Genomic DNA, 11,970 nt, shown 5'->3' with positions numbered 1-11,970 from the left:
TCCGGTACAATAGCTTCAGCAATGAAAGCAATTAAAGGGTGAAAACTGGAGGTATGAATCGTTTCCAGCAATTTGGGAAGAATGTTCTTTAATGTTCAAAATATTGCAGTGTAGTATAATTGCTCAGAATTTAAATGATGGATGCTTTATTGAAAATATAAGTTTCCTGACTTCAGGGTGGCATGTCAAAGCTTTCTGTGTGCCAAATAATAACATTTTGTAATGACTGGGTAGGAGCCTCTGGGTTTGTTGTCCCTTTTTACCCTTTCATTCTGACTCTGTCTTCCCTTTTGACAGAGGGTGGTGAGAGCAGTAGAAAAGTGGATGTATTGCCTCTGCTCAAATTTAAATCTACTCTATTTCCATAAGTATTGTCCAGTATTTGAGAAACAAACAAACAAAACAAAAGCCAGATACAGTTAAATGTAATCCATCTTCCTTTCAATCTTGCTTTTCCACTATTAATAGATTGCTTGACATTTCCCACTGGATGTTTTGGGGTTTGGTTGACTTTTAAGTGGATGTAGATGTAGCATCACTGATTCTAAATTGCATATTTAATTTCTGTAGTACAAGATGCAACTGACATTTCCCACCTCCCCATGTCTCAGTTGGACATCAAGTGTGAAATGGGTTTCAGGTGAATGTCGGCAGGGGTTCTGGGAGGACATCCAGAAGCTCTTAAATGTTATGTTGATCTGTGGTTGAAAATAAGAGAAGGGGTCATGGTTTGTGACTCATTAAAGAAAGGAATTTCAGTTAGTGTATTAGAGTACGGAGTAATATTCTGATAGTGTAATTGGAATTCTACTGTGGTCATTTGCAGATTTCTTTTTCTGTGGAGAAAAAATTAAGTTCTTACATGTTTCTTTCCAGTGAAATATAGAGATATTTTACTTTAGAAGATCAGGAGTAATCTTGCTGCAGGACTTGTGGGGTTTTCTGGCATGAAATACACACCTGAGGCCTGGCAGGTTAAAGAGGAGCTGAGAACAGAGCACTGGGTTGTACAGCAGCTCACCACAGGGATGGTGGGGACTCCTCGCTCTGGCTCCATGACGGCAGCTTGCCAGGCAGTGCTGAGTCCTCAAACTGTTTCTGGAGAAGGGGAAGGTTGATTAAAGGGGCAGCAAAACCGGGGAGTTTGTCAGCAATGTGTTGAAACCAAAGTGTTCGACGAAGCATTAGTACTTTGGGGAGGAAAACATATGTTTGGAGTTCTGGGTTGTTCTAGAACTGTTGTATCATCATCTGTTTTTAGATTCATGTGTGTAAAATACAGACATAATTGCATCATAGTTTGTTTTTTTTTTTTTTTTCCCTTGCCTTTTTTCAGGTGGTTTGGATGTTCTTACAAAGTAGAAACAATTTTGAGTTCCCACACTTTTTGAACTTTTTGACTCTTTAAAGAAATTCCAGCTTTCCTTTGAGAGTTTTTGTCTGAGCTAACCGTCTCACTTTCCCCCCTACCTTATCTCTGGTTTAGCAGCATTTATTTCCTTGCTTTAACTCTTGCTCTTTGCTGGAAAGGAAGCAAAATATTGTGTGAGCTGCAGAGGAACATAGTGCTTACTCTTATGCCACTTTATGTATAACGTAAAGCGTGTTATACATTATAACTGTCTTTTTTAGAACTATTAAAAAATGGTGATAGCAAACTGACATGTGAAAGACAAACATGTAATTGTGATGAAAACCATTTAATGATTAGTAGGGAAACAAATATTTATTGAAAATAAAAACCATGTCTAAAGACTAATGCTGACTTTTGGAAACACTACCATGTTGCGGTATTTGCAGTACCATATGTCCTATACAGTAGATATTGTTTAAAATTGCTTGGGAACTGGAGCTTGCAATTGTGAGCTTGGAATGTCCTGCAGATAATTAAGTTGTGGTCAGGCTTTAGAAAAATAAAAAGTTCTCGAACTATGATTTTATAAACATGCTGCAATAACATTTCTTTATATTTAACAGTTTCTTATAGAAAGCTGATACTCTCACAAGGCATTGACTAAAGGTAAAACATCAAGAAAGAAAAAATATTAAATTAAAACTTCACTTAGTATGTTGACAGTTGACTTGTAATATTAAACAGATGTGTGTGTTCCTGGGATATTCTTCTTTCAGAACCTTGTTGCATACCCATTTTCAAGTTTACAATTTTTTTTTAATTTAAAATTCTCCTTTCTTTGGTTATCTGTGGTATATATTATTTTCTTTGGGTTGATTCAGCTGGACAGTGTGATGCATACTGTAGTTTCTGCTGTGATATCCAAGGGAAAAGGTTCCTTTATGTAGGCTTAAATTGAGACATGGGTCATTCAACTGTATAGAAAAATTATTACATGTATGTGAAGATTCTTGGGCATAATATTGCCTTTGCGTATGTAAGTAGCACATTTATCGACTCCGGTTGTGGATATGGTGGGATGTAATTTGGTCTCTTCAGCTCCTAGTCAATCCTGCACATAGGAGTCAATACCAAAATAGAGAAATTCAAGTTTTTAAAAGATGCAGTTTAATGAAACATAGAGGTAATCATCAATTAAAGGAAAAGAGTATAGCACTACTAAAATAAGAACACATTGTGTCCAGTTCTGATGTCAGCCTTTTTCAAAAAGATGTGAGTCTCACCCTATTTGTTAGGGGACATGAATCAAAAGGGAAAAAAAGGCTCTGATTGTTCGTGGATGTTATGAAAAAGCAAAAATAAGATACAATGATGAAAAAGTACACATTATTTGTGGTGTGATTCAGCTGGCCCTTGATTTGGTAGATTCTGCATCACTTGAAATCTCTAAGAGCATATGTTGCAAAATACATACGGTACTCAACAAGTAATGCAAGAGCTAATGCATAGGGATGGCTCAGGAATTCCTTTTTACATATGGGACTCTGCTTCATACCAAAGCAAAGAATTGGATATTGGTTTCTCAAATCCCAAACTACTGCTCCAGTGACCTATGACTCTGATCAGTCTGACCTTAGACTGTGCAAGTGTATGAATGTTCTGTCTTATTTTTTAGTAATAAATGAACTTACTAGAAACAACATGTTACAGTATTTCTAAAATAAAATATCCATATTAGACTTAACAGGGTGCTTAATCTAGTTATCTACCACAGGAGTGAGTTACCATGAGGTAAGCAACCACTTTGTAATGGTTTGGGGTTTGTTTTTTTTTTTTTTCTGATTTCTTCCTCACAAATTTCAGAGGATGAAAGGATGTACAAAGACAGTTAAACAATTAACACCCCATCCCTGGAGGTGTTCAAGGCCAGGTTGGATGAGGCTTTGAGCACCCGGGCAGGGGGGTTGGAACTAGATGATCTTTAAGGTCCCTTCCAATCTGAACCATTCTATGATTCCATGATTCTATGATTTTGTTGTTGTTGTTTCAAAGAGTGAAGGATTCATTAATCAATTAATACCTCACACTGGTTAAATGATACATTGCTGTAGTCTGACTCAGTTCCATGTATGTGAGTTGGTTATCTCCTTTTTTTTTTAAAGATTTTTGTAATAACACGATACACTATAACATGAGCGAGACTAGCATATTGTAAGAATGTACTTTATTTCTCTTAATGATGTTGTTTTCAATTCCTAAAATTTTTAGCTCACTGTAGAACCCATTAAAGTATAGACAGGAAATACTTATGCGAACTCAGATACTGTTTCTTATGTTTTTGAATATGATGTGAAGGAGAAGAAAAAAGGAAAAAAATATTGCAGAGGTAATTACTTAGTCTAAAATGTGACCTAGTATAACTTCTTATGTCATTTTTATTTTCTTCTGTGATACGGCATGCAGAATGCACGGGGCTGTGGTTTGGCTGTCGCTTTGCCATTGCATCACAATTACAGAAATTTCAGGAGTGGTTTGTAGGTTCACAAAATATATTTGAAATACTTACCAAAATAATTTTATTTTATAGGGAACATAAGGCATGTACATTTTTTTGAAGGAAACTTTTTTCCTTACAATGAATTAAAAGAAGCCTTTTCAATATAGCTCTTAAAGATTGATTCTTATTTATTGAATTAAGCATATGCACTGTATGTAAATTCTAATCTGAATATTATTCCAATTTTAAATAAATACATTTAAAAGCACCCATTAGAGATATGGGAAGGAAGATAATGCAAATATTACATGGATTTTATCTTTTAAACAACTTTCTGTGCTTGTTTTTGAAACTAATAAGAATCAGTTTACTTGGGACCATTTTTTCTTGTTTATCTACATGTGGTTGTTACTGATGCTTTTATGTTTAAAAAAGAGCTGCTGTTACAAAAACCCATAAATTTTAGGCATTTTATGGATTGAACTGTTTCAAACAAACTTATTTGTATCAATCAGTTCTTAAAATATAGTGTCAGAAGTTTCTTCGTTCAGTGGGACTTGTAGTCTGAATTCTGTGCAGCCTGTCGATGCCAGGCAAGATCTTCTGTTTGAGCAGACGTGAGAATAACTCTGTTCTTATATTATAATACATCTTTCTGCTGGGACTGTTGTGGTGGTTGTTTCTGACTTCAGGTTTTGTCCCTTATGTGCAGGACTCTGAAATAATATGAATAAAATGTTAATCATGGAAATTACATGAGATAACTTGCTACACTTTTAAGCTTCTTTCCAAGCACACTTGGAGACACAGGAAGTTTACATTAACATATTTCCTATTATCCTTGTTACCGGTGCCTAAATACTGACTCTCTGACAGAACAACTCTATAGGTGTCTGATCCTACAAAGATAACTTTTTGACTGAGGCTGTTGCCAGTGAGATGTTGTTTCTTAAACACGAAAGTATGTTGTAACAAAATATACTTTCTTATTGGAATTTTGTAAGCAGGAAGACTGTTGCAATGCAAATAAACTGAAACTCTTAAATAATAAGTTGTTTAGAATTAAAAAAAGTTTCCTACCTTTTTTTTAAGACTAGGAACTGAACTATTATATTGCCTTCTGATTGCATGGTGTGTTTTCTGCTTTGAATTGCTATTAACGGTAGCTCTGATAGTCCCTAACTGAGAGCAGAGATAGATATCCTTTGTAGAGCAGCTGAACTTTTAACTAAGCAAGACATTTAAAGATGCAAGATGAAATCCTGGTTGAACTGAAACAGGCTGCAGAGTTATGGTTAATCCAATTGAATAAAAGATTTTGCAAAAAAAACTCAGAGTGAAAGTTTAATACTCATTGTTTTTTCCACATTTTATTTTGTGAGGCAGAGTGAGGATGAAGGCTCAAATAAGAGAGTACTAAAAGAGAAGTCTTCTCAACTGCTTTTTAGGATTTTTTTTGTTAAGGTGCGTTCCTTACTTTTTTAGGTTGTAAGAAGTGAGTTAAAGTCATTGGGACTATTCGTACATTGTCGAATTGGGTCCTAAGAGAGTATTCTCAGAAACTTCTGATAAATGGGAAGGAATTACAAGTAAGGACATTTCTACCTTGTGTTATTTATTCGTATTTCCAAAGATATTCTGTACCCTAAATGAAAATAATTCTATGAGTATTTATGGATAACAGTTGCTGGGTAAAACTTTCAGTTTTTAAAAAATGCAGTTTTGAAAATATGTAAGAGTTGTAGCAATTAACCTACATGCACATTTATAATTCTAGAAAATGGACAGCATACTGCATTCAAAGACTGGATCTGATAGACCCAAATTGCTTAAAACATCAGTTATTGAAGATGTCCCCCTGGGACTTTGACAAACCATTTAACAGATGAAAGTACATTTTGAAAAGTTTGACCTTACAGGCAATCATAAAATGAATCAAAAAAGTTCTTTCCTCCCCTGAAATGTACAGAGCCCATCTGTATCTAATCCAGTAATTATAGACTGAGTTCAATTACCTTTTCAAACTTGGAGCAGACTGGAGACTAGGCAGTGAACAAACATAGGGTTTTGTCTAGACCTCAATTGACCACAGTCTAAAACTTGAATTTATATCTAATTTTATTTTTAACTTCCTTTGATAGTTTTTAAGGTATTTCTTTTGCTACCTAGTTGCTAGATCAAGAAAGTTTTTACTTCTTGACCTGGTGTTTACAGCTACATTTTTATCCCAGTGAAGTTAATAAAATGACACGAAGTCCTAAGTTTACTTGATAAATCACTTTAAATATGACAAAAGTGGCTTAACCAGCTCTTTTGAGTCTTTAACATTGCTACAATGAAACTATGAAAGAATCTGAACAAGGTTATATACTTTATTTTCTGTGCTCATATCTATGTATTTAATGTTCAGATTAAAAAAAACCCAAACTTTGTTGTTTTTTGCTCTTTTAGTAAAATGAACCCCAAACCTACCTGACTGCAATATTTCCTGTAGTTTACATAGCTTAGAAACTATACTGAAAATATATTTTTTTACTATTTTATTAATTTATTTCTGAGCAAACAGCCTATCAGTTCAGCCATACAGGCAGTGTTGAAGAATATACGTACAGCTACAAGTTGTAGCAGGTAATGTGAGTTTTCCCTTTGATTCTGAGTTGAAGCCCAGGCGTCTTTCGATGTTATCCCACAAATGAAACAAACCACCTAATACACAACACGTTAAGAAGTATCCTGCACTGTGTTCGGTGTCTGACATAAAAACATTGCCAACATGGTGTTCTCATTCCTTATACAATGGTTTATGTGCAGCCTTCTCTTGAAAAACATTCTTTGCCATAAAAATGTGTCTAGTTTGCAGAAACCTACTACAGCGTGCAAGGCTTTTGTTGTAGCAATAGTACGTTCCTTATCTCATGGGTAGCAGAGGAGGAGCAATGATTATGGACAGAATAGACACCATTTTAACTTTTAATTGTGTGTTGTGCTTTTGATGGAATGGTGTCTCTTGACGTGAACGCTATGATAATTGCTGCGTTTAGTTTAACTTACCGAGTCTTGATAGTAATCAGTATTTTGTGGCAGTTGCTGTAGTTAGTTAAGAGTGTGGTTTATGATGACTTCCAAGTCAACGCGTATTTAGTGAATAAGGCATGCTGTTGCAATGAGTAGTAAATTTGATGTGACAAGCAGGAATCTTTTGATGTTTAATTGGTTTTCCTTGCGACACTTAAGCAAAAACTCATCTAATGAAATGTTGTGTAACTATAAAGCTGAGAGGCCCAAGAGATTGCATTGATTATTCTGAATGTATTTTGTGTATTTTGTAAGTGTGGAAAAAGTTCTCTCATACTTGTCTTCTGTTCTTTTCATAGTGTATAAGTTTTCTGGATGAATGATAGTGTTCTGAAAAGATAATATGGAAATAGATTATTTTCATAATTGTAATCTTAAAGCAAAACTTGTAATTTATGATGAGGAAACATAGTAGTTTTTGGTATGTAACATCAGTCTTGGTTTTTTTGTCAAAAAAGGACAGTCGTGCACTCAGAAACCAGCCAATCCAGTCTTCAATTTCAGTCCTTCATCAAAATTGTGTCTGCAAAAGCCCTGAGAACTTGCTGTTTCCTCCCTGCCTTAACTCCACATCAGGAGCTAAGAAGACTTTTCAGCTGTTGCTATTGGCAAATATCATAATCTGTTGTACAATTGTATTTTTATTAGTAGGTTTATCATAGAAAATAGGACCGTACACTGTCTAAAAACAATGAACTCTTCCAATAAGCCCCTTAGCACTTTTTTTTCCCCCACCTTTTTACCGTAATGGCCATAAGAAATAAGCAATTCATCTGGAAATTCTAATGAAGTTTAGGCTGCTATTCAACATAGCACCAGGCTTTGTAAATGTAAATAAGGATGGTTGGTATAAATCTCTGAAATCTTGAATTTGTGTAATAAAATTGTGTTACAACTTCATAGGAGTTAGAAAAAGGCCACTGCATCCAGGATGTTGAATCTGTTGCTTGTGCCCCATTTAATTTTATAGGGCTTCACTGTTGCACAGCACTTCAGAAACTGAAGTGTTTTACACCAACAGCTAAAATGAGTATGTTCTGAGTCAACTATGGCAATGCCTTTAGTCTGTAGGTTGCCTGAAATGAGAAGTCTAGCTTTGGCACTGTGTTTAGTCTCATCGAGATAATTTAAATTCTAAGATCTAGCAACACTCCCTTCACCCCAAATGCTAAGGCTCTAACAGTAATCATAAAAGAGTAATGCCTGCTACAATAGACAAAAATCGTGTTACAGTAAAAATGGAAAAATGACTGTTTCATAGCATCTCTCAAGATTTTTCATGACCTTATCAACTCTCTGTCTCAAGTGAGGGTTGGTTGGTACGGTTCCACCTCTTTGCTTATTAGCAAAAGCAGTTTGTTTGTTTTGTGACTGTTGCAAGAAAATATGGAATTTCAATTAGGAAGTCGCATTCAGCTAACACTGCCTGATGGATTTTCTGCCGTGTGCACTGCATACACTATATGTTTATAATATAAGAGAAAAACAGTCAATACTATGATTTTATTTTAAAACAACTTTTTTTTTTAGTTTAATGGAAACAGAAATTTTAAAAGTGAAAGTATTTGTCTTTTGTGCTTCAGAGGATATTTTTGTGTTGACTATTTTCAAACCAGATTACTTAAGTCAGCTCTTATAATTGCATGTACATCCTCTGCCTTGGAGCACATACTTTGAACCCGGTGGAGAGCCCGTATCTTTTAACTGCCTCTGTTCAAGTAGATGCAATTAATTTTCCTTGTAGGATCATTTTTAAATCTAAAGGGAATATTAACTATATTATAGTCCCTGGACTTGACTTTGTATCTTCAGGAGTCACCACCTTTTCTCCTGTTTCACCCATTTAAAAGGATGAGTAGGTTTCTTCTGCCCTCATCTGTTACTTCCAACTCATTCTGGTTTTTGATGTGTGCTTTTATTTCTGGTTCTGTGTGTTGTATTTTCATTGTAGCTCTCTGCTGAACTCAGTCTCTCACAATTTTGGTGTCACTGATCTCTTACTGTTGATATTTTCTTCTTTATTTGTACTCCATTTGATTCCTTTGTTATTGTATTTGTTTCCTGATTTTTCTACCTGCACATATTACAGAATTAATATTTGCTTGTTTATTTAAATAGTAAGAAAATTTTAGCTTCAGGAAGGATAAATTGGTTACATGCAAATATCTAGTCACTTGTTTTTCTTTCTTTCGGCGGCAGAAGGCAGGCTTATTCTTTGTGTTGCTATCTAATTTGTCTTATAAGACAAAGAAATTAAAAGGAAAAGGGCAGTTCATGTGAAGCTCTAATCTATATAATTTATTTTTCCTTGTAATTTTTTCCTTCTCTTGTCCAACTCTTGCTTTTTGGACTTTTTCCTTTTCTTGACTGCATTTGTATGATTAATTAGTATTAATAATGGCTGCTAATTAAGCAATAAAAAATTCATGCAGTCATTAAAGCTATGCTTTTTTATTTTATAAAGTGAAAATTCCTCAAATCAGTTTAAATAAAATAAAAATTGTTGTTACCTAAATTTCATGAAGAGTCACAGTTCAGATAATTTGATACAGTACAACTAAATATAACTGAACAAAGTTACATTAGTAAAACTTTCTATTTAGACAAGGCTTTTCTATTTTCCTTCTCTGTTTTTCTATCATTAGTTTTTTTTTGTCTCTCTCTTCCATGCTTATTGATGCTGTAGTCACATCAGACAGACACTTGAGTTGCTTCTTGCGGAAACAGTGTCTGAATCATTCTGAAGGGGACTGAAGAACATTCTGGACAAAAAAGAAAAAAATACCTTCAGACGGGTTTAGGTATCATGGCTTTCAGTATCTACAGTCCTGCTGTACAGTTATACAGCTATATGGTGCATTCAGCAATGTGTTTTTCCCTTGCTATAATAATAAAGCTACAGGCATTTGAAATTGCATCTTGCTGTGGGGGAAAAATTACAGTTTTGGGATGCTCTGGTTATAATGCTGATTTGACAAGGAGTAAAACATGCTATTAAAAACATGAGGTCATGTTAACCCTCTCTTTGCTGGCATAGCTATATCATACAATGTTTTGTTTAGGCTGTTTTGTACACTTTCAAAGAGAATATTTTATATCCTAAAAGATTTAATCATTGGCATTCCCCCTATTAAATGGTTTTTTTTGTTAGTTTTATTACCCTAAATAAGGGCTCCATTCTTCCCAAGTACATGCTAGCTATTGTGTCGCTTCTATCTGTCTCACATTTGCGCTGAAAATACAACTATTGTTTTAGCCAGGATGTATCGTGTGATGTTTTGGGTTTTTTCATTTTTTTACCTCAGACCATGCCCTTCTGCTGCTGTTTTTAATCTCTTCCATCTTCAGTTCTTCTCTTCCCTCATTTTTCAGCACTGCTCTCATTTTTTCATCTCTGTGCCACAGTGAGCTTTACCAGCTCCTGTTCCATCTACTCATACGGTCAGATATCTGCTAGACATTTATCACATAATCTTGACCAGTCTCCTTATGGTAAATTCTCTTCCCAGTGTTAAGCTTTCATGTTTTAATTTTTATTCCTATCCTTAGAATTTTTATATTAAAGTTGCTAGTGAGATAGTTCCTCAGTAGAGAGGTACCTCGTTGTTTATTCTTCTGTCTTCCAAAGCACATCATGCCCATACGTGGGCAGAATACGGAAATACTGAAATATATTTCACCACTAATACTGACTCGTCTGTAGTGCAGAGCAGAACTATGAAGCAGTGGTATGACTTCCGTAAATCAGGTGTTTGTAACCCAAATAAAAACTGGAAAACATGATATTGCCTCACATCATGTTGCAAGAGCAAGGATTGATGTAGGCCAGTATGCTCCAGGCCCTAAATGTGTGTAGTTTTGACATATTTTTTTACCATTGCTGCTAAGGAGCATTACTAGATACAGAGGTTTTCATAAATCTGTCTTTGAGGTGCTGGTAAGAGGAACATATAGTTAGTTCAATGTCATTGGGCTCTGGATGCTGCTGGAAGAAACAGAAATTTTTCCTGGGAGGGTGGATGTGTGTGAAGGAGGGAATGCAGAGAAGATAACAGGAACACAGAGTTTACCTTTTCTGCAAAGCAAGAAAAGGTTACTTTGCCAGGAAAAGTTGCCTACGTTCTCTGTTTAAGAGAGATGACTTTGGAGGGAACTCAGGTTAGAATGTAGTCAGTGTGCCATTTCATTACCGTTGTTTTCTAGATGGTAAAGGTTAAAGCTGTTGACACTTTGGTTTCTGACTGTGAATGAAGAGCCAGGCTCAGGTTTTGCTTAAATGAAGTTTTACAAGGGAGTCTGTGGACAAAAGTATTTGGAGTACAAGAGATTGCAGACTGTAGTCTGCTTGGGTTGATAGGGATGTCCTAGAACTGTTCATACACTGAGGTAGAGAATGTAATCATTTTATGTATTGACAACAAAAACCTACTCTTTGAAATCAGTGCTTTTGTAACATTTGCTCTTTTACCTTCAGCTGTTCACTTCCTTCTTTAAAAGAACCTCAGTCAAGGAGATAAAAGCAATGCCATTCTGGAAACTTACCTCTTTATCACAGGCAGTGAGAAAAAAATAAGTTTTAAATTATGGGAAACACTATGTTTTTCAGCTGTAAGTATCATAACAGCCTGCTGATTTTCAAATAGCAAAGCTAGACAGTGAGTCACCCTGTGTAGAGGGGCTTCCTGAGGGCTTCAGAGTTGGTACGCTGGCTTATGAACAGTTACTGTCTTTTTAGAAACTTCTGGCTTTTAAGCAGCTTAATTTTCTTTCTTTCTCTCTTCAGTTATATATCTGTTATTGTCTAATAGAATAATTGAGTTTAGAGTTTAGCTTTCTAGTTGTAAATAAGGCTGATTTTTAATTTATTTTTCTCATATGGTCTGATAATTTCATATTTCTGTGGTTGAGGGAGCCTTATATATGGGTAATGTAACAGCTAGAAGTGCCACATAATGGTTTATCGTAATCCATAGAAGAATTAGAGCAATGATCTGTTATATTATATTATAATATTTATTATAATTATATTTCTTTTGATAAGGAT

The sequence above is a fragment of the Pterocles gutturalis genome, unplaced genomic scaffold (genome assembly GCF_000699245.1).
Source record: "Pterocles gutturalis isolate BGI_N339 unplaced genomic scaffold, ASM69924v1 scaffold3777, whole genome shotgun sequence".
Lineage (NCBI taxonomy): Eukaryota > Metazoa > Chordata > Aves > Pterocliformes > Pteroclidae > Pterocles > Pterocles gutturalis.
The sequence above is the reverse complement of the archived record's forward strand: the minus strand, read 5'-3'. Positions refer to the sequence as shown.